This window comes from Hypanus sabinus, chromosome 18, assembly GCF_030144855.1.
Source record: "Hypanus sabinus isolate sHypSab1 chromosome 18, sHypSab1.hap1, whole genome shotgun sequence".
Taxonomy (NCBI): Eukaryota; Metazoa; Chordata; class Chondrichthyes; order Myliobatiformes; family Dasyatidae; genus Hypanus; species Hypanus sabinus.
In genome coordinates, this window is record NC_082723.1 from 75889002 (window position 1) to 75913143 (window position 24142).

The 24142-nt window shown below is 54.7% G+C and overlaps 1 protein-coding gene across 1 annotated transcript in view; it reads left to right on the forward strand.

Annotated features, from left to right (window-relative positions):
- si:dkey-178e17.3 (somatomedin-B and thrombospondin type-1 domain-containing protein) overlaps positions 1 to 24142 on the forward strand; it is a 424717-nt gene that overhangs the window by 68800 nt on the left and 331775 nt on the right. The window lies entirely within an intron of this gene.

A 24142-nucleotide genomic window follows, 5' to 3' on the forward strand; every position in this document is an offset into this window, starting at 1 on the left:
CGGGGTTCTGAAGGTAGATGAGTCAGCTGATGAGACGGTACACACCCCGGGGTTCAGAAGGTAGATGAGTCACCTGATGAGACGGTACACACCCCGGGGTTCTGAAGGTAGATGAGTCACCTGATGAGACGGTACACACCCCGGGGTTCTGAAGGTAGATGAGACACCTGATGAGACGGTACACACCCCCGGGGTTCTGAAGGTAGATAAGTCACCTGATGAGACGGTACACACCCCAGGGGTTCTGAAGGTGGATGAGTCAGCTGATGAGACGGTACACACCCCGGGGTTCTGAAGGTAGATGAGTCACCTGATGAGACGGTACACACCCCGGGGTTCTGAAGGTAGATAAGTTCACCAGATGAGACGGTACACACCCCGGGGTTCTGAAGGGTAGATCAGTCACCTGATGAGACGGTACACACCCCGGGGTTCTGAAGGTCGATGAGACACCTGATGAGACGGTACACACCCCCGGGGTTCTGAAGGTAGATGAGTCACCTGATGAGACGGTACACACCCCGGGGTTCTGAAGGTAGATAAGTCAGCTGATGAGACGGTACACACCCCGGGGTTCTGAAGGTAGATGAGTCACCTGATGAGACGGTACACACCCCGGGGTTCTGAAGGTAGATGAGTCAGCTGATGAGACGGTACACACCCCGGGGTTCAGAAGGTAGATGAGTCACCTGATGAGACGGTACACACCCCGGGGTTCTGAAGGTAGATGAGTCACCTGATGAGACGGTACACACCCCGGGGTTCTGAAGGTAGATAAGACACCTGATGAGACGGTACACACCCCGGGGTTCTGAAGGTAGATGAGACACCTGATGAGACGGTACACACCCCGGGGTTCTGAAGGTAGATAAGTCACCTGATGAGACGGTACACACCCCAGGGTTCTGAAGGTGGATGAGTCAGCTGATGAGACGGTACACACCCCGGGGTTCTGAAGGTAGATGAGTCACCTGATGAGCCGGTACACACCCCGGGGTTCTGAAGGTAGATGAGTCACCTGATGAGACGGTACACACCCCGGGGTTCTGAAGGTAGATGAGTCACCTGATGAGACGGTACACACCCCGGGGTTCTGAAGGTAGATAAGTCAGCTGATGAGACGGTAACACACCCCGGGGTTCTGAAGGTAGATGAGTCAGCTGATGAGACGGTACACACCCCGGGGTTCAGAAGGTAGATGAGTCACCTGATGAGACGGTACACACCCCGGGGTTCTGAAGGTAGATGAGTCACCTGATGAGACGGTACACACCCCGGGGTTCTGAAGGTAGATGAGACACCTGATGAGACGGTACACACCCCGGGGTTCTGAAGGTAGATAAGTCACCTGATGAGACGGTACACACCCCAGGGTTCTGAAGGTGGATGAGTCAGCTGATGAGACGGTACACACCCCGGGGTTCTGAAGGTAGATGAGTCACCTGATGAGACGGTACACACCCCGGGGTTCTGAAGGTAGATAAGTCACCAGATGAGACGGTACACACCCCGGGGTTCTGAAGGTAGATCAGTCACCTGATGAGACGGTACACACCCCGGGGTTCTGAAGGTCGATGAGACACCTGATGAGACGGTACACACCCCGGGGTTCTGAAGGTAGATGAGTCACCTGATGAGACGGTACACACCCCGGGGTTCTGAAGGTAGATAAGTCAGCTGATGAGACGGTACACACCCCCGGGGTTCTGAAGGTAGATGAGTCACCTGATGAGACGGTACACACCCCGGGGTTCTGAAGGTAGATGAGTCACCTGATGAGACGGTACACACCCCGGGGTTCTGAAGGTAGATAAGTCAGCTGATGAGACGGTACACACCCCGGGGTTCTGAAGGTAGATGAGACAGCTGATGAGACTGTACACACCCCGGGGTTCTGAAGGTAGATAAGTCACCGATGAGACGGTACACACCCCGGGGTTCTGAAGGTAGATGAGACACCGGATGAGACGGTACACACCCCGGGGTTCTGAAGGTAGATAAGTCACCTGATGAGACGGTACACACCCCGGGGTTCTGAAGGTAGATAAGTCACCTGATGAGACGGTACACACCCCGGGGTTCTGAAGGTAGATGAGACACCTGATGAGACGGTACACACCCCGGGGTTCTGAAGGTAGATGAGACACCTGATGAGACGGTACACACCCCGGGGTTCTGAAGGTAGATGAGGACACCTGATGAGACGGTACACACCCCGGGGTTCTGAAGGTAGATAAGTCACCTGATGAGACGGTACACACCCCGGGGTTCTGACGGTAGATAAGTCACCTGATGAGACGGTTCACACCCCGGGGTTCTGAAGGTAGATAAGTCACCTGATGAGACGGGTACACACCCCGGGGTTCTGAAGGTAGATGAGACACCCTGATGAGACGGTACACACCCCGGGGTTCTGACGGTAGATGAGACACCTGATGAGACGGTACACACCCCGGGGTTCTGAAGGTAGATGAGACACCTGATGAGACGGTACACACCCCGGGGTTCTGACGGTAGATGAGACACCTGATGAGACGGTACACACCCCGGGGTTCTGAAGGTAGATGAGACACCTGATGAGACGGTACACACCCCGGGGTTCTGACGGTAGATAAGTCACCTGATGAGACGGTACACACCCCGGGGTTCTGAAGGTGGATCAGACACCTGATGAGACGGTACACACCCCGCGGTTCTGAAGGTAGATAAGTCACCTGATGAGACGGTACACACCCCGGGGTTCTGAAGGTAGATAAGTCACCTGATGAGACGGTACACACCCCGGGGTTCTGAAGGTGGATCAGACCCCTGATGAGACGGTACACACACCCGGGGTTCTGAAGGTAGATGAGTCACCTGATGAGACGGTACACACCCCGGGGTTCTGAAGGTAGATAAGTCACCTGATGAGACGGTACACACCCCGGGGTTCTGACGGTAGATGAGTCACCTGATGAGACGGTACACACCCCGGGGTTCTGACGGTAGATGAGTCACCTGATGAGACGGTACACACCCCGGGGTTCTGAAGGTAGATAAGTCACCTGATGAGACGGTACACACCCCGGTGTTCTGAAGGTAGATATGTCACCTGATGAGACGGTACACACCCCGGGGTTCTGAAGGTAGATATGTCACCTGATGAGACGGTACACACCCCGGGGTTCTGAAGGTAGATGAGACACCTGATGAGACGGTACACACACCGGGGTTCTGAAGGTAGATGAGTCACCTGATGCGACGGTACACACCCCGGGGTTCTGATGGTAGATGAGTCACCTGATGAGACGGTACACACCCCGGGGTTCTGAAGGTAGATATGTCACCTGATGAGACGGTACACACCCCGGGGTTCTGAAGGTAGATATGTCACCTGATGAGACGGTACACACCCCGGGGTTCTGAAGGTAGATGAGACACCTGATGAGACGGTACACACACCGGGGTTCTGAAGGTAGATGAGTCACCTGATGAGACGGTACACACCCCGGGGTTCTGATGGTAGATGAGTCACCTGATGAGACGGTACACACCCCGGGGTTCTGAAGGTAGATGAGTCACCTGATGAGACGGTACACACCCAGGGGTTCTGAAGGTAGATGAGACACCTGATGAGACGGTAGACACCCCGGGGTTCTGAAGGTAGATCAGTCACCTGATGAGACGGTACACACCCCGGGGTTCTGAAGGTAGATGAGACACCTGATGAGACGGTACACACCCCGGGGTTCTGACGGTAGATAAGTCACCTGATGAGACGGTACACACCCCGGGGTTCTGAAGGTAGATGAGACACCTGATGAGACGGTACACACCCCGGGGTTCTGACGGTAGATAAGTCACCTGATGAGACGGTACACACCCCGGGGTTCTGAAGGTGGATCAGTCACCTGATGAGACGGAACACACCCCGGGGTTCTGAAGGTGGATCAGACACCTGATGAGACGGTACTCACCCCGGGGTTCTGAAGGTAGATGAGTCACCTGATGAGGCGGTACACACCCCGGGGTTCTGAAGGTAGATAAGTCACCTGATGAGACGGTACACACCCCGGGGTTCTGAAGGTAGATATGTCACCTGATGAGACGGTACACACCCCGGGGTTCTGAAGGTAGATAAGTCACCTGATGAGACGGTACACACCCCGGGGTTCTGAAGGTAGATATGTCACCTGATGAGACGGTGCACACCCCGGGGTTCTGAAGGTAGATATGTCACCTGATGAGACGGTACACACCCCGGGGTTCTGAAGGTAGATGAGACACCTGATGAGACGGTACACACACCGGGGTTCTGAAGGTAGATGAGTCACCTGATGAGACGGTACACACCCCGGGGTTCTGATGGTAGATGAGTCACCTGATGAGACGGTACACACCCCGGGGTTCTGAAGGTAGATATGTCAACAGATGAGACGGTACACACCCCGGGGTTCTGAAGGTAGATGAGACACCTGAAGAGACGGTACACACCCCGGGGTTCTGAAGGTAGATAAGACACCTGATGAGACGGTACACACACCGGGGTTCTGAAGGTAGATGAGACACCTGATGAGACGGTACACACCCCGGGGTTCTGAAGGTAGATGAGACACCTGATGAGACGGTACACACCCCGGGGTTCTGAAGGTAGATGAGTCACCTGATGAGACGGTACACACCCCGGGGTTCTGAAGGTCGATGAGTCACCTGATGAGACGGTACACACCCCAGGGTTCTGAAGGTAGATGAGACACCTGATGAGACGGTACACACCCCGGGGTTCTGAAGGTAGATATGACACCTGATGAGACGCTACACACCCCGGGGTTCTGAAGGTAGATGAGTCACCTGATGAGACGGTACACACCCCGGGGTTCTGAAGGTAGATATGACACCTGATGAGACGCTACACACCCCGGGGTTCTGATGGTAGATAAGTCACCTGATGAGACCGTACACACCCCGGGGTTCTGAAGGTAGATATGACTCCTGATGAGACGGTACACACCCCGGGGTTCTGAAGGTAGATGAGTCACCTGATGAGACGGTACACACCCCGGGGTTCTGAAGGTAGATCAGTCACCTGATGAGACCGTACACACCCCGGGGTTCTGAAGGTAGATATGACTCCTGATGAGACGGTACACACCCCGGGGTTCTGAAGGTAGATGAGTCACCTGATGAGACGGTACACACCCCGGGGTTCTGAAGGTAGATCAGTCACCTGATGAGACGGTACACACCCCGGGGTTCTGAAGGTAGATAAGTCACCTGATGAGACGGTACACACCCCGGGGTTCTGAAGGTAGATAATTCACCGATGAGACGGTACACACCCCGGGGTTCTGAAGGTAGATGAGACACCTGATGAGACGGTACACACCCCGGGGTTCTGATGGTAGATAAGTCACCTGATGAGACGGTACACACCCCGGGGTTCTGACGGTAGATAAGTCACCTGATGAGACGGTACACACCCCGGGGTTCTGAAGGTAGATGAGACACCTGATGAGACGGTACACACCCCGGGGCTCTGAAGGTAGATGAGTCACCTGATGAGACGGTACACACCCCGGGGTTCTGAAGGTAGATGAGTCACCTGATGAGACGGTACACACCCCGGGGTTCTGAAGGTAGATAAGACACCTGATGAGACGGTACACACCCCGGGGTTCTGAAGGTAGATAAGACACCTGATGAGACGGTACACACCCCGGGGTTCTGAAGGTAGATCAGACACCTGATGAGACGGTACACACCCCGGGGCTCTGAAGGTAGATGAGTCACCTGATGAGACGGTACACACCCCGGGGTTCTGACGGTAGATGAGTCACCTGATGAGACGGTACACACCCCGGGGTTCTGACGGTAGATGAGTCACCTGATGAGACGGTACACACCCCGGGGTTCTGAAGGTATATAAGTCAGCTGATGAGACGGTACACACCCCGGGGTTCTGAAGGTAGATATGTCACCTGATGAGACGGTACACACCCCGGTGTTCTGAAGGTAGATGAGTCACCTGATGAGACGGTACACACCCCGGGGTTCTGAAGGTAGATGAGTCACCTGATGAGACGGTACACACCCCGGGGTTCTGAAGGTAGATGAGACACCTGATGAGACGGTACACACCCCGGGGTTCTGAAGGTAGATGAGTCACCTGATGAGACGGTACACACCCCGGGGTTCTGAAGGTAGATAAGTCACCTGATGAAACGGTACACACCCCGGGGTTCTGAAGGTAGATATGACTCCTGATGAGACGGTACACACCCCGGGGTTCTGAAGGTAGATAAGTCACCTGATGAGACGGTACACACCCCGGGGTTCTGAAGGTAGATAAGTCACCGATGAGACGGTACACACCCCGGGGTTCTGAAGGTAGATGAGACACCTGATGAGACGGTACACACCCCGGGGTTCTGAAGGTAGATAAGTCACCTGATGAGACGGTACACACCCCGGGGTTCTGACGGTAGATGAGTCACCTGATGAGTCGGTACACACCCCGGGGTTCTGAAGGTAGATATGACACCTGATGAGACGCTACACACCCCGGGGTTCTGAAGGTAGATGAGTCACCTGATGAGACCGTACACACCCCGGGGTTCTGAAGGTAGATAATTCACCGATGAGACGGTACACACCCCGGGGTTCTGAAGGTAGATATGACTCCTGATGAGACGGTACACACCCCGGGGTTCTGAAGGTAGATGAGTCACCTGATGAGACGGTACACACCCCGGGGTTCTGAAGGTAGATCAGTCACCTGATGAGACGGTACACACCCCGGGGTTCTGAAGGTAGATAAGTCACCTGATGAGACGGTACACACCCCGGGGTTCTGAAGGTAGATAATTCACCGATGAGACGGTACACACCCCGGGGTTCTGAAGGTAGATGAGACACCTGATGAGACGGTACACACCCCGGGGTTCTGAAGGTAGATGAGACACCTGATGAGACGGTACACACCCCGGGGTTCTGAAGGTAGATATGTCACCTGATGAGACGGTACACACCCCGGGGTTCTGAAGGTAGATAATTCACCGATGAGACGGTACACACCCCGGGGTTCTGAAGGTAGATGAGACACCTGATGAGACGGTACACACCCCGGGGTTCTGAAGGTAGATGAGACACCTGATGAGACGGTACACACCCCGGGGTTCTGAAGGTAGATAAGTCACCTGATGAGACGGTACACACCCCGGGGTTCTGAAGGTAGATATGTCACCTGATGAGACGGTACACACCCCGGGGTTCTGAAGGTAGATGAGACACCTGATGAGACGGTACACACCCCGGGGTTCTGACGGTAGATAAGTCACCTGATGAGACGGTACACACCCCGGGGTTCTGACGGTAGATAAGTCACCTGATGAGACGGTACACACCCCGGGGTTCTGATGGTAGATGAGACACCTGATGAGACGGTACACACCCCGGGGTTCTGAAGGTAGATGAGACACCTGATGAGACGGTACACACCCCGGGGTTCTGACGGTAGATAAGTCACCTGATGAGACGGTACACACCCCGGGGTTCTGAAGGTAGATGAGTCACCTGATGAGACGGTACACACCCCGGGGTTCTGACGGTAGATGAGTCACCTGATGAGACGGTACACACCCCGGGGTTCTGAAGGTAGATAAGTCACCTGATGAGACGGTACACACCCCGGGGTTCTGAAGGTAGATCAGACACCTGATGAGACGGTACACACCCCGGGGTTCTGAAGGTAGATCAGACACCTGATGAGACGGTACACACCCCGGGGCTCTGAAGGTAGATGAGTCACCTGATGAGACGGTACACACCCCGGGGTTCTGAAGGTAGATGAGTCACCTGATGAGACGGTACACACCCCGGGGTTCTGACGGTAGATGAGTCACCTGATGAGACGGTACACACCCCGGGGTTCTGACGGTAGATGAGTCACCTGATGAGACGGTACACACCCCGGGGTTCTGAAGGTAGATCAGTCACCTGATGAGACGGTACACACCCCGGGGTTCTGAAGGTATATAAGTCAGCTGATGAGACGGTACACACCCCGGGGTTCTGAAGGTAGATATGTCACCTGATGAGACGGTACACACCCCGGGGTTCTGAAGGTAGATGAGTCACCTGATGAGACGGTACACACCCCGGGGTTCTGAAGGTAGATGAGTCACCTGATGAGACGGTACACACCCCGGGGTTCTGAAGGTAGATGAGACACCTGATGAGACGGTACACACCCCGGGGTTCTGAAGGTAGATGAGTCACCTGATGAGACGGTACACACCCCGGGGTTCTGAAGGTAGATGAGTCAGCTGATGAGACGGTACACACCCCGGGGTTCTGAAGGTAGATGAGTCACCTGATGAGACGGTACACACCCCGGGGTTCTGAAGGTAGATAAGACACCTGATGAGACGGTACACACCCCGGGGTTCTGAAGGTAGATAAGTCACCTGATGAAACGGTACACACCCCGGGGTTCTGAAGGTAGATATGACTCCTGATGAGACGGTACACACCCCGGGGTTCTGAAGGTAGATAAGTCACCTGATGAGACGGTACACACCCCGGGGTTCTGAAGGTAGATAAGTCACCGATGAGACGGTACACACCCCGGGGTTCTGAAGGTAGATGAGACACCTGATGAGACGGTACACACCCCGGGGTTCTGAAGGTAGATAAGTCACCTGATGAGACGGTACACACCCCGGGGTTCTGAAGGTAGATAAGTCACCTGATGAGACGGTACACACCCCGGGGTTCTGAAGGTAGATATGACACCTGATGAGACGCTACACACCCCGGGGTTCTGAAGGTAGATGAGTCACCTGATGAGACCGTACACACCCCGGGGTTCTGAAGGTAGATAAGTCACCTGATGAGACCGTACACACCCCGGGGTTCTGACGGTAGATGAGTCACCTGATGAGACGGTACACACCCCATTGGTTCTGAAGGTAGATAAGTCACCTGATGAGACGGTACACACCCCGGGGTTCTGAAGGTAGATATGACTCCTGATGAGACGGTACACAGCCCGGGGTTCTGAAGGTAGATGAGTCACCTGATGAGACGGTACACACCCCGGGGTTCTGAAGGTAGATGAGACACCTGATGAGACGGTACACACCCCGGGGTTCTGACGGTAGATAAGTCACCTGATGAGACGGTACACACCCCGGGGTTCTGAAGGTAGATATGACTCCTGATGAGACGGTACACAGCCCGGGGTTCTGAAGGTAGATGAGTCACCTGATGAGACGGTACACACCCCGGGGTTCTGAAGGTAGATGAGACACCTGATGAGACGGTACACACCCCGGGGTTCTGACGGTAGTTAAGTCACCTGATGAGACGGTACACACCCCGGGGTTCTGAAGGTAGATGAGTCACCTGATGAGACGGTACACACCCCGGGGTTCTGAAGGTAGATGAGTCACCTGATGAGACGGTACACACCCCGGGGTTCTGAAGGTAGATGAGTCACCTGATGAGACGGTACACACCCCGGGGTTCTGAAGGTAGATAAGTCACCTGATGAGACGGTACACACCCCGGGGTTCTGAAGGTAGATGAGTCACCTGATGAGATGGTACATACCCCGGGGTTCTGACGGTAGATAAGTCACCCGATGAGACGGTACACACCCCGGGGTTCTGAAAGTAGATAAGTCACCTGATGAGACGGTACACACCCCGCGGTTCTGAAGGTAGATAAGTCACCTGATGAGACGGTACACACCCCGGGGTTCTGAAGGTAGATAAGTCACCTGATGAGACGGTACACACCCCGGGGTTCTGAAGGTGGATCAGACCCCTGATGAGACGGTACACACCCCGGGGTTCTGAAGGTAGATGAGTCACCTGATGAGACGGTACACACCCCGGGGTTCTGAAGGTAGATAAGTCACCTGATGAGACGGTACACACCCCGGGGTTCTGACGGTAGATGAGTCACCTGATGAGACGGTACACACCCCGGGGTTCTGACGGTAGATGAGTCACCTGATGAGACGGTACACACCCCGGGGTTCTGAAGGTAGATAAGTCACCTGATGAGACGGTACACACCCCGGTGTTCTGAAGGTAGATATGTCACCTGATGAGACGGTACACACCCCGGGGTTCTGAAGGTAGATAAGACACCTGATGAGACGGTACACACCCCGGGGTTCTGAAGGTAGATGAGACACCTGATGAGACGGTACACACACCGGGGTTCTGAAGGTAGATGAGTCACCTGATGAGACGGTACACACCCCGGGGTTCTGATGGTAGATGAGTCACCTGATGAGACGGTACACACCCCGGGGTTCTGAAGGTAGATATGTCACCTGATGAGACGGTACACACCCCGGGGTTCTGAAGGTAGATATGTCACCTGATGAGACGGTACACACCCCGGGGTTCTGAAGGTAGATGAGTCACCTGATGAGACGGTACACACCCCGGGGTTCTGAAGGTAGATGAGTCACCTGATGAGACGGTACACACCCCGGGGTTCTGAAGGTAGATGAGTCACCTGATGAGACGGTACACACCCCGGGGTTCTGAAGGTAGATGAGACACCTGATGAGACGGTAGACACCCCGGGGTTCTGAAGGTAGATGAGTCACCTGATGAGACGGTACACACCCCGGGGTTCTGAAGGTAGATGAGTCACCTGATGAGACGGTACACACCCCGGGGTTCTGAAGGTAGATGAGTCACCTGATGAGACGGTACACACCCCGGGGTTCTGAAGGTAGATGAGTCACCTGATGAGACGGTACACACCCCGGGGTTCTGAAGGTAGATGAGACACCTGATGAGACGGTAGACACCCCGGGGTTCTGAAGGTAGATAAGTCACCGATGAGACGGTACACACCCCGGGGTTCTGAAGGTAGATAAGTCACCTGATGAGACGGTACACACCCCGGGGTTCTGAAGGTAGATGAGACACCTGATGAGACGGTACACACCCCGGGGTTCTGACGGTAGATAAGTCACCTGATGAGACGGTACACACCCCGGGGTTCTGAAGGTAGATAAGTCACCTGATGAGACGGTACACACCCCGGGGTTCTGAAGGTGGATCAGACACCTGATGAGACGGTACGCACCCCGGGGTTCTGAAGGTAGATGAGTCACCTGATGAGGCGGTACACACCCCGGGGTTCTGAAGGTAGATAAGTCACCTGATAAGACGGTACACACCCCGGGGTTCTGAAGGTGGATCAGACACCTGATGAGACGGTACGCACCCCGGGGTTCTGAAGGTAGATGAGTCACCTGATGAGACGGTACACACCCCGGGGTTCTGAAGGTAGATATGTCACCTGATGAGACGGTACACACCCCGGGGTTCTGAAGTTAGATATGTCACCTGATGAGACGGTACACACCCCGGGGTTCTGAAGGTAGATGAGACACCTGATGAGACGGTACACACCCCGGGGTTCTGAAGGTAGATGAGTCACCTGATGAGACGGTACACACCCCGGGGTTCTGACGGTAGATAAGTCACCTGATGAGACGGTACACACCCCGGGGTTCTGAAGGTAGATATGTCAACTGATGAGACGGTACACACCCCGGGGTTCTGATGGTAGATGAGTCACCTGATGAGACGGTACACACCCCGGGGTTCTGAAGGTAGATATGTCAACTGATGAGACGGTACACACCCCGGGGTTCTGAAGGTAGATGAGACACCTGATGAGACGGTACACACACCGGGGTTCTGAAGGTAGATGAGTCACCTGATGAGACGGTACACACCCCGGGGTTCTGAAGGTCGATGAGTCACCTGATGAGACGGTACACACCCCGGGGTTCTGAAGGTAGATGAGTCACCTGATGAGACGGTACACACCCCGGGGTTCTGACGGTAGATAAGTCACCTGATAAGACGGTACACACCCCGGGGTTCTGACGGTAGATAAGTCACCTGATAAGTCGGTACATACCCCGGGGTTCTGAAGGTAGATAAGTCACCTGATGAGACGGTACACACCCCGGGGTTCTGAAGGTAGATAAGTCACCTGATGAGACGGTACACACACCGGGGTTCTGGAGGTTGATGAGTCACCTGATGAGACGGTACACACCCCGGGGTTCTGACGGTAGATAAGACACCTGATGAGACGGTACACACCCCGGGGTTCTGAAGGTAGATGAGTCACCTGATGAGACGGTACACACCCCGGGGTTCTGAAGGTAGATAAGTCACCTGATGAGACGGTACACACCCCGGGGTTCTGAAGGTAGATAAATCACCGATGAGACGGTACACACCCCGGGTTTCTGAAGGTAGATGAGACACCTGATGAGACGGTACACACCCCGGGGTTCTGACGGTAGATATGACACCTGATGAGATGGTACACACCCCGGGGTTCTGAAGGTAGATGAGACACCTGATGAGACGGTACACACCCAGGGGTTCTGAAGGTAGATGAGACACCTGATGAGACGGTACACACCCCGGGGTTCTGAAGGTAGATATGACACCTGATGAGACGGTACACACCCCGGTGTTCTGAAGGTAGATAAGTCACCCGATGAGACGGTACACACCCCGGGGTTCTGAAGGTAGATGAGTCACCTGACGAGACTGTACACACCCCGGGGTTCTGACGGTAGATAAGTCACCTGATGAGACGGTACACACCCCGGGGTTCTGACGGTAGATAAGTCACCCGATGAGACGGTACACACCCCGGGGTTCTGAAGGTAGATGAGTCACCTGATGAGACGGTACACACCCCGGGGTTCTGAAGGTAGATAAGTCACCTGATGAGACGGTACACACCCCGGGGTTCTGAAGGTAGATAAGTCACCGATGAGACGGTACACACCCCGGGGTTCTGAAGGTAGATAAGTCACCGGATGAGACGGTACACACCCCGGGGTTCTGAAGGTAGATAAGTCACCGATGAGACGGTACACACCCCGGGGTTCTGAAGGTAGATGAGTCACCTGATGAGACGGTACACACCCCGGGGTTCTGAATGTAGATAAGACACCTGATGAGACGGTACACACCCCGGGGTTCTGAAGGTAGATGAGTCACCTGATGAGATGGTACACACCCCGGGGTTCTGACGGTAGATAAGTCACCTGATGAGACGGTACACACCCCGGGGTTCTGAAGGTAGATGAGACACCTGATGTGACGGTACACACCCCGGGGTTCTGACGGTAGATAAGTCACCTGATGAGACGGTACACACCCCGGGTTTCTGAATGTAGATAAGACACCTGATGAGACGGTACACACCCCGGGGTTCTGACGGTAGATAAGTCACCTGATGAGACGGTACACACCCCGGGGTTCTGAAGGTCGATGAGTCACCTGATGAGACGGTACACACCCCGGGGTTCTGAAGGTAGATGAGACACCTGATGAGACGGTAGACACCCCGGGGTTCTGAAGGTAGATGAGTCACCTGATGAGACGGTACACACCCCGGGGTTCTGAAGGTAGATGAGTCAGCTGATGAGACGGTACACACCCCGGGGTTCTGAAGGTAGATGAGTCACCTGATGAGACGGTACACACCCCGGGGTTCTGACGGTAGATGAGTCACCTGATGAGACGGTACACACCCCGGGGTTCTGATGGTAGATAAGTCACCTGATGAGACGGTACACACCCCGGGGTTCTGAAGGTAGATGAGTCACCTGATGAGACGGTACACACCCCGGGGTTCTGAAGGTAGATGAGTCACCTGATGAGACGGTACACACCCCGGGGTTCTGAAGGTAGATGAGTCACCCGATGAGACGGTACACACCCCGGGGTTCTGACGGTAGATATGACACCCGATGAGACGGTACACACCCCGGGGTTCTGACGGTAGATGAGACACCCGATGAGACGGTACACACCCCGGGGTTCTGAAGGTAGATAAGTCACCTGATGAGACGGTACACACCCCGGGGTTCTGACGGTAGATGAGACACCTGATGAGACGGTACACACCCCGGGGTTCTGAAGGTAGATAAGTCACCTGATGAGACGGTACACACCCCGGGGTTCTGACGGTAGATGAGACACCTGATGAGACGTTACACACCCCGGGGGTTCTGAAGGTAGATGAGTCACCTGATGAGACGGTACACACCCCTGGGTTCTGAAGGTAGATGAGATACCTGATGAGACGGTACACACCCTGGGGTTCTGAAGGTAGATGAGTCACCTGATGAGACGGTACACACCCCGGGGTTCTGAAGGTAGATGAGTCACCTGATGAGACGGTACACACCCCGGGGTTCTGAAGGTTGATAAGTCACCTGATGAGACGGTACACACCCCTGGGTTCTGAAGGTAGATGAGACACCTGATGAGACGGTACACACCCCGGGGTTCTGACGGTAGATAAGTCACCTGATGAGACGGTACACACCCCGGGGTTCTGAAGGTAGATGAGACACCTGATGAGACGGTACACACCCCGGGGTTCTGACGGTAGATAAGTCACCTGATGAGACGCTACACACCCCGGGGTTCTGAAGGTAGATAAGTCACCTGATGAGACGGTACACACCCCGGGGTTCTGAAGGTAGATGAGTCACCTGATGAGACGGTACACACCCCGGGGTTCTGAAGGTAGATATGACTCCTGATGAGACGGTACACACCCCGGGGTTCTGAAGGTAGATGAGACACCTGATGAGACGGTACACACCCCGGGGTTCTGACGGTAGATAAGTCACCCGATGAGACGGTACACACCCCGGGGTTCTGAAGGTAGATGAGTCACCTGATGAGACGGTACACACCCCGGGGTTCTGAAGGTAGATGAGTCACCTGATGAGACGGTACACACCCCGGGGTTCTGACGGTAGATAAGTCACCCGATGAGACGGTACACACCCTGGGGTTCTGAAGGTAGATATGTCACCTGATGAGACGGTACACACCCCGGGGTTCTGACGGTAGATGAGTCACCTGATGAGACGGTACACACCCCGGGGTTCTGAAGGTAGATGAGACACCTGATGAGACGGTACACACCCCGGGGTTCTGAAGGTAGATGAGTCACCTGATGAGACGGTACACACCCCGGGGTTCTGAAGGTAGATGAGACACCTGATGAGACGGTACACACCCCGGGGTTCTGACGGTAGATAAGTCACCTGATAAGACGGTACATACTCCGGGGTTCTGAAGGTAGATAAGTCACCTGATGAGACGGTACACACCCCGGGGTTCTGAAGGTAGATAATTCACCGATGAGACGGTACACACCCCGGGGTTCTGAAGGTAGATGAGACACCTGATGAGACGGTACACACCCCGGGGTTCTGAAGGTAGATATGACACCTGATGAGACGCTACACACCCCGGGGTTCTGAAGGTAGATAAGTCACCTGATGAGACCCTACACACCCCGGGGTTCAGACGGTAGATGAGTCACCTGATGAGACGGTACACACCCCGGGGTTCTGAAGGTAGATAAGTCACCTGATGAGACGGTACACACCCCGGGGTTCTGAAGGTAGATGAGTCACCTGATGAGACGGTACACACCCCGGGGTTCTGAAGGTAGATGAGACACCTGATGAGACGGTACACACCCCGGGGTTCTGAAGGTAGATGAGACACCTGATGAGACGGTACACACCCCGGGGTTCTGAAGGTAGATCAGTCACCTGATGAGACGGTACACACCCCGGGGTTCTGAAGGTAGATGAGTCACCTGATGAGACGGTACACACCCCGGGGTTCTGAAGGTAGATAAGTCACCTGATGAGACTGTACACACCCCGGGGTTCTGAAGGTAGATAAGACACCCGATGAGACGGTACACACCCCGGGGTTCTGAAGGTAGATGAGACACCTGATGAGACGGTACACACCCCGGGGTTCTGAAGGTAGATAAGTCACCTGATGAGACGGTACACACCCCTGGGTTCTGAAGGTAGATCGGTCACCTGATGAGACGGTACACACACCGGGGTTCTGAAGGTAGATGAGACACCTGATGAGACGGTACACACCCCGGGGCTCTGAAGGTAGATAAGTCACCTGATGAGACGGTACACACCCCGGGGTTCTGAAGGTAGATGAGACACCTGATGAGACGGTACACACGCCGGGGTTCTGAAGGTAGATGAGACACCTGATGAGACGGTACACACCCCGGGGTTCTGAAGGTAGATGAGACACCTGATGAGACGGTACACACCCCGGGGTTCTGACGGTAGATGAGACACCTGATGAGACGTTACACACCCCGGGGGTTCTGAAGGTAGATGAGTCACCTGATGAGACGGTACACACCCCTGGGTTCTGAAGGTAGATGAGATACCTGATGAGACGGTACACACCCTGGGGTTCTGAAGGTAGATGAGTCACCTGATGAGACGGTACACACCCCGGGGTTCTGAAGGTAGATGAGTCACCTGATGAGACGGTACACACCCCGGGGTTCTGAAGGTTGATAAGTCACCTGATGAGACGGTACACACCCCGGGGTTCTGAAGGTAGATGAGACACCTGATGAGACGGTACACACCCCGGGGTTCTGACGGTAGATAAGTCACCTGATGAGACGGTACACACCCCGGGGTTCTGAAGGTAGATGAGACACCTGATGAGACGGTACACACCCCGGGGTTCTGACGGTTGATAAGTCACCTGATGAGACGGTACACACCCCGGGGTTCTGAAGGTAGATAAGTCACCTGATGAGACGGTACACACCCTGGGGTTCTGAAGGTAGATCAGACACCTGATGAGACGGTACACACCCCGGGGTTCTGACGGTAGATGAGTCACCTGATGAGACGGTACACACCCCGGGGTTCTGACGGTAGATGAGTCACCTGATGAGACGGTACACACCCCGGGGTTCTGAAGGTAGATAAGTCACCTGATGAGACGGTACACACCCCGGGGTTCTGAAGGTAGATAAGACACCTGATGAGACGGTACACACCCTGGGGTTCTGAAGGTAGATATGTCACCTGATGAGACGGTACACACCCCGGGGTTCTGAAGGTAGATGAGTCACCTGATGAGACGGTACACACCCCGGGGTTCTGACGGTAAATGTGTCACCTGATGAGACGGTACACACCCCGGGGTTCTGAAGGTATATGAGTCACCTGATGAGACGGTACACACCCCGGGGTTCTGAAGGTAGATATGTCACCTGATGAGACGGTACACACCCCGGGGTTCTGAAGGTAGATGAGTCACCTGATGAGACGGTACACACCCCGGGGTTCTGACGGTAGATGTGTCACCTGATGAGACGGTACACACCCCGGGGTTCTGAAGGTAGATGAGTCACCTGATGAGACGGTACACACCCCGGGGTTCTGAAGGTAGATAAGTCACCTGATGAGACGGTACACACCCCGGGGTTCTGAAGGTAGATGAGTCACCTGATGAGACGGTACACACCCCGGGGTTCTGACGGTAGATGTGTCACCTGATGAGACGGTACACACCCCGGGGTTCTGAAGGTAGATGAGTCACCTGATGAGACGGTACACACCCCGGGGTTCTGAAGGTAGATGAGTCACCTGATGAGACGGTACACACCCCGGGGTTCTGAAGGTAGATAAGTCACCTGATGAGACGGTACACACCCCGGGGTTCTGAAGGTAGATAAGTCACCTGATGAGACGGTACACACCCTGGGGTTCTGAAGGTAGATATGTCACCTGATGAGACGGTACACACCCCGGGGTTCTGAAGGTAGATGAGACACCTGATGAGACGGTACACACCCCGGGGTTCTGACGGTAGATGAGACACCTGATGAGACGTTACACACCCCGGGGTTCTGACGGTAGATGAGACACCTGATGAGACGGTACACACCCCGGGGTTCTGAAGGTAGATGAGACACCTGATGAGACGGTACACACCCCGGGGTTCTGACGGTAGATGAGTCACCTGATGAGACGGTACACACCCCGGGGTTCTGAAGGTAGATGAGTCACCTGATGAGACGGTACACACCCCTGGGTTCTGAAGGTAGATGAGATACCTGATGAGACGGTACACACCCTGGGGTTCTGAAGGTAGATGAGTCACCTGATGAGACGGTACACACCCCGGGGTTCTGAAGGTAGATAAGTCACCTGATGAGACGGTACACACCCCGGGGTTCTGAAGGTAGATGAGACACCTGATGAGACGGTACACACCCCTGGGTTCTGAAGGTAGATGAGACACCTGATGAGACGGTACACACCCCGGGGTTCTGACGGTAGATGAGACACCTGATGAGACGGTACACACCCCTGGGTTCTGAAGGTAGATGAGACACCTGATGAGACGGTACACACCCCGGGGTTCTGACGGTAGATAAGTCACCTGATGAGACGGTACACACCCCGGGGTTCTGAAGGTAGATGAGACACCTGATGAGACGGTACACACCCCGGGGTTCTGACGGTAGATAAGTCACCTGATGAGACGGTACACACCCCGGGGTTCTGAAGGTAGATAAGTCACCTGATGAGACGGTACACACCCTGGGGTTCTGAAGGTAGATCAGACACCTGATGAGACGGTACACACCCCGGGGTTCTGACGGTAGATGAGTCACCTGATGAGACGGTACACACCCCGGGGTTCTGACGGTAGATGAGTCACCTGATGAGACGGTACACACCCCGGGGTTCTGAAGGTAGATAAGTCACCTGATGAGACGGTACACACCCCGGGGTTCTGACGGTAGATATGTCACCTGATGAGACGGTACACACCCCGGGGTTCTGAAGGTAGATGAGTCACCTGATGAGACGGTACACACCCCGGGGTTCTGACGGTAGATGTGTCACCTGATGAGACGGTACACACCCCGGGGTTCTGAAGGTATATGAGTCACCTGATGAGACGGTACACACCCCGGGGTTCTGAAGGTAGATATGTCACCTGATGAGACGGTACACACCCCGGGGTTCTGACGGTAGATGTGTCACCTGATGAGACGGTACACACCCCGGGGTTCTGAAGGTAGATGAGTCACCTGATGAGACGGTACACACCCCGGGGTTCTGAAGGTAGATGAGTCTCCTGATGAGACGGTACACACCCCGGGGTTCTGACGGTAGATGTGTCACCTGATGAGACGGTACACACCCCGGGGTTCTGACGGTGGATGAGACAACTGATGAGACGGTACACACCCCGGGTTTCTGACGGTAGATGAGTCACCTGATGAGACGGTACACACCCTGGGGTTCTGAAGGTAGATATGTCACCTGATGAGACGGTACACACCCCGGGGTTCTGAAGGTAGATAAGTCACCTGATGAGACGGTACACACCCCGGGGTTCTGACGGTGGATGAGACACCTGATGAGACGGTACACACCCCGGGGTTCTGACGGTAGATGAGTCACCTGATGAGACGGTACACACCCCGGGGTTCTGAAGGTAGATGAGTCACCTGATGAGACGGTACACACCCCGGGGTTCTGAAGGTAGATGAGACACCTGATGAGACGGTACACACCCCGGGGTTCTGAAGGTAGATGAGTCACCAGATGAGACGGTACACACCCCGGGGTTCTGAAGGTAGATGAGACACCTGATGAGACGGTACACACCCCGGGGTTCTGAAGGTAGATGAGACACCTGATGAGACGGTACACACCCCGGGGTTCTGAAGGTAGATAAGTCACCTGATGAAACGGTACACACCCCGGGGTTCTGACGGTAGATAAGTCACCTGATAAGACGGTACATACTCCGGGGTTCTGAAGGTAGATAAGTCACCTGATGAGACGGTACACACCCCGGGGTTCTGAAGGTAGATAATTCACCGATGAGACGGTACACACCCCGGGGTTCTGAAGGTAGATGAGACACCTGATGAGACGGTACACACCCCGGGGTTCTGAAGGTAGATATGACACCTGATGAGACGCTACACACCCCGGGGTTCTGAAGGTAGATAAGTCACCTGATGAGACGGTACACACCCCGGGGTTCTGACGGTAGATGAGTCACCTGATGAGACGGTACACACCCCGGGGTTCTGAAGGTAGATAAGTCACCTGATGAGACGGTACACACCCCGGGGTTCTGAAGGTAGATGAGTCACCTGATGAGACGGTACACACCCCGGGGTTCTGAAGGTAGATGAGACACCTGATGAGACGGTACACACCCCGGGGTTCTGAAGGTAGATGAGACACCTGATGAGACGGTACACACCCCGGGGTTCTGAAGGTAGATCAGTCACCTGATGAGACGGTACACACCCCGGGGTTCTGAAGGTAGATGAGTCACCTGATGAGACGGTACACACCCCGGGGTTCTGAAGGTAGATGAGTCACCCGATGAGACGGTACACAGCCCTGGGTTCTGAAGGTAGATGAGACACCTGATGAGACGGTACACACCCTGGGGTTCTGAAGGTAGATATGTCACCTGATGAGACGGTACACACCCTGGGGTTCTGAAGGTAGATATGTCACCTGATGAGACGGTACACACCCCGGGGTTCTGAAGGTAGATAAGTCACCTGATGAGACGGTACACACCCCGGGGTTCTGACGGTGGATGAGACACCTGATGAGACGGTACACACCCCGGGGTTCTGACGGTAGATGAGTCACCTGATGAGACGGTACACACCCCGGGGTTCTGAAGGTAGATGAGTCACCTGATGAGACGGTACACACCCCGGGGTTCTGAAGGTAGATGAGTCACCCGATGAGACGGTACACACCCCTGGGTTCTGAAGGTAGATGAGACACCTGATGAGACGGTACACACCCCGGGGTTCTGAAGGTAGATGAGACACCTGATGAGACGGTACACACCCCGGGGTTCTGACGGTAGATAAGTCACCTGATAAGACGGTACACACCCTGGGGTTCTGAAGGTAGATGAGTCACCTGATGAGACGGTACACACCCCGGGGTTCTGAAGGTAGATGAGATACCTGATGAGACGGTACACACCCCGGGGTTCTGAAGGTAGATGAGTCACCTGATGAGACGGTACACACCCCGCGGTTCTGAAGGTAGATGAGTCATCTGATGAGACGGTACACACCCCGGGGTTCTGAAGGTAGATATGTCACCTGATGAGACGGTACACACCCCGGGGTTCTGACGGTAGATGTGTCACCTGATGAGACGGTACACACCCCGGGGTTCTGAAGGTAGATGAGTCACCTGATGAGACGGTACACACCCCGGGGTTCTGAAGGTAGATGAGTCACCTGATGAGACGGTACACACCCCGGGGTTCTGACGGTAGATGTGTCACCTGATGAGACGGTACACACCCCGGGGTTCTGAAGGTAGATGAGTCACCTGATGAGACGGTACACACCCCGGGGTTCTGAAGGTAGATGAGTCACCTGATGAGACGGTACACACCCCGGGGTTCTGAAGGTAGATGAGTCACCTGATGAGACGGTACACACCCTGGGGTTCTGAAGGTAGATATGTCACCTGATGAGACGGTACACACCCCGGGGTTCTGACGGTGGATGAGACACCTGATGAGACGGTACACACCCCGGGGTTCTGAAGGTAGATATGTCACCTGATGAGACGGTACACACCCCGGGGTTCTGACGGTAGATGTGTCACCTGATGAGACGGTACACACCCCGGGGTTCTGAAGGTAGATGAGTCACCTGATGAGACGGTACACACCCCGGGGTTCTGAAGGTAGATAAGTCACCTGATGAGACGGTACACACCCCGGGGTTCTGAAGGTAGATAAGTCACCTGATGAGACGGTACACACCCCGGGGTTCTGAAGGTAGATTAGACACCGGATGAGACGGTACACACCCCGGGGTTCTGAAGGTAGATGAGTCACCTGATGAGACGGTACACACCCCGGGGTTCTGAAGGTAGATCAGTCACCTGATGAGACGGTACACACCCCGGGGTTCTGAAGGTAGATATGTCACCTGATGAGACGGTACACACCCCGGGGTTCTGACGGTAGATGAGACACCTGATGAGACGTTACACACCCCGGGGGTTCTGAAGGTAGATGAGTCACCTGATGAGACGGTACACACCCCTGGGTTCTGAAGGTAGATGAGATACCTGATGAGACGGTACACACCCTGGGGTTCTGAAGGTAGATGAGTCACCTGATGAGACGGTACACACCCCGGGGTTCTGAAGGTAGATGAGTCACCTGATGAGACGGTACACACCCCGGGGTTCTGAAGGTAGATGAGTCACCTGATGAGACGGTACACACCCCGGGGTTCTGAAGGTTGATAAGTCACCTGATGAGACGGTACACACCCCTGGGTTCTGAAGGTAGATGAGACACCTGATGAGACGGTACACACCCCGGGGTTCTGACGGTAGATAAGTCACCTGATGAGACGGTACACACCCCGGGGTTCTGAAGGTAGATGAGACACCTGATGAGACGGTACACACCCCGGGGTTCTGACGGTTGATAAGTCACCTGATGAGACGGTACACACCCCGGGGTTCTGAAGGTAGATAAGTCACCTAATGAGACGGTACACACCCTGGGGTTCTGAAGGTAGATCAGACACCTGATGAGACGGTACACACCCCGGGGTTCTGACGGTAGATGAGTCACCTGATGAGACGGTACACACCCCGGGGTTCTGACGGTAGATGAGTCACCTGATGAGACGGTACACACCCCGGGGTTCTGAAGGTAGATAAGTCACCTGATGAGACGGTACACACCCCGGGGTTCTGAAGGTAGATAAGACACCTGATGAGACGGTACACACCCTGGGGTTCTGAAGGTAGATATGTCACCTGATGAGACGGTACACACCCCGGGGTTCTGAAGGTAGATGAGTCACCTGATGAGACGGTACACACCCCGGGGTTCTGACGGTAAATGTGTCACCTGATGAGACGGTACACACCCCGGGGTTCTGAAGGTATATGAGTCACCTGATGAGACGGTACACACCCCGGGGTTCTGAAGGTAGATATGTCACCTGATGAGACGGTACACACCCCGGGGTTCTGAAGGTAGATGAGTCACCTGATGAGACGGTACACACCCCGGGGTTCTGACGGTAGATGTGTCACCTGATGAGACGGTACACACCCCGGGGTTCTGAAGGTAGATGAGTCACCTGATGAGACGGTACACACCCCGGGGTTCTGAAGGTAGATGAGTCACCTGATGAGACGGTACACACCCCGGGGTTCTGACGGTAGATGTGTCACCTGATGAGACGGTACACACCCCGGGGTTCTGAAGGTAGATGAGTCACCTGATGAGACGGTACACACCCCGGGGTTCTGAAGGTAGATGAGTCACCTGATGAGACGGTACACACCCCGGGGTTCTGAAGGTAGATAAGTCACCTGATGAGACGGTACACACCCTGGGGTTCTGAAGGTAGATATGTCACCTGATGAGACGGTACACACCCCGGGGTTCTGAAGGTAGATGAGACACCTGATGAGACGGTACACACCCCGGGGTTCTGACGGTAGATGAGACACCTGATGAGACGTTACACACCCCGGGGGTTCTGAAGGTAGATGAGTCACCTGATGAGACGGTACACACCCCTGGGTTCTGAAGGTAGATGAGACACCTGATGAGACGGTACACACCCCGGGGTTCTGACGGTTGATAAGTCACCTGATGAGACGGTACACACCCCGGGGTTCTGAAGGTAGATAAGTCACCTGATGAGACGGTACACACCCTGGGGTTCTGAAGGTAGATCAGACACCTGATGAGACGGTACACACCCCGGGGTTCTGACGGTAGATGAGTCACCTGATGAGACGGTACACACCCCGGGGTTCTGACGGTAGATGAGTCACCTGATGAGACGGTACACACCCCGGGGTTCTGAAGGTAGATAAGTCACCTGATGAGACGGTACACACCCCGGGGTTCTGAAGGTAGATAAGACACCTGATGAGACGGTACACACCCTGGGGTTCTGAAGGTAGATATGTCACCTGATGAGACGGTACACACCCCGGGGTTCTGAAGGTAGATGAGTCACCTGATGAGACGGTACACACCCCGGGGTTCTGACGGTAAATGTGTCACCTGATGAGACGGTACACACCCCGGGGTTCTGAAGGTAGATGAGTCACCTGATGAGACGGTACACACCCCGGGGTTCTGAAGGTATATGAGTCACCTGATGAGACGGTACACACCCCGGGGTTCTGAAGGTAGATATGTCACCT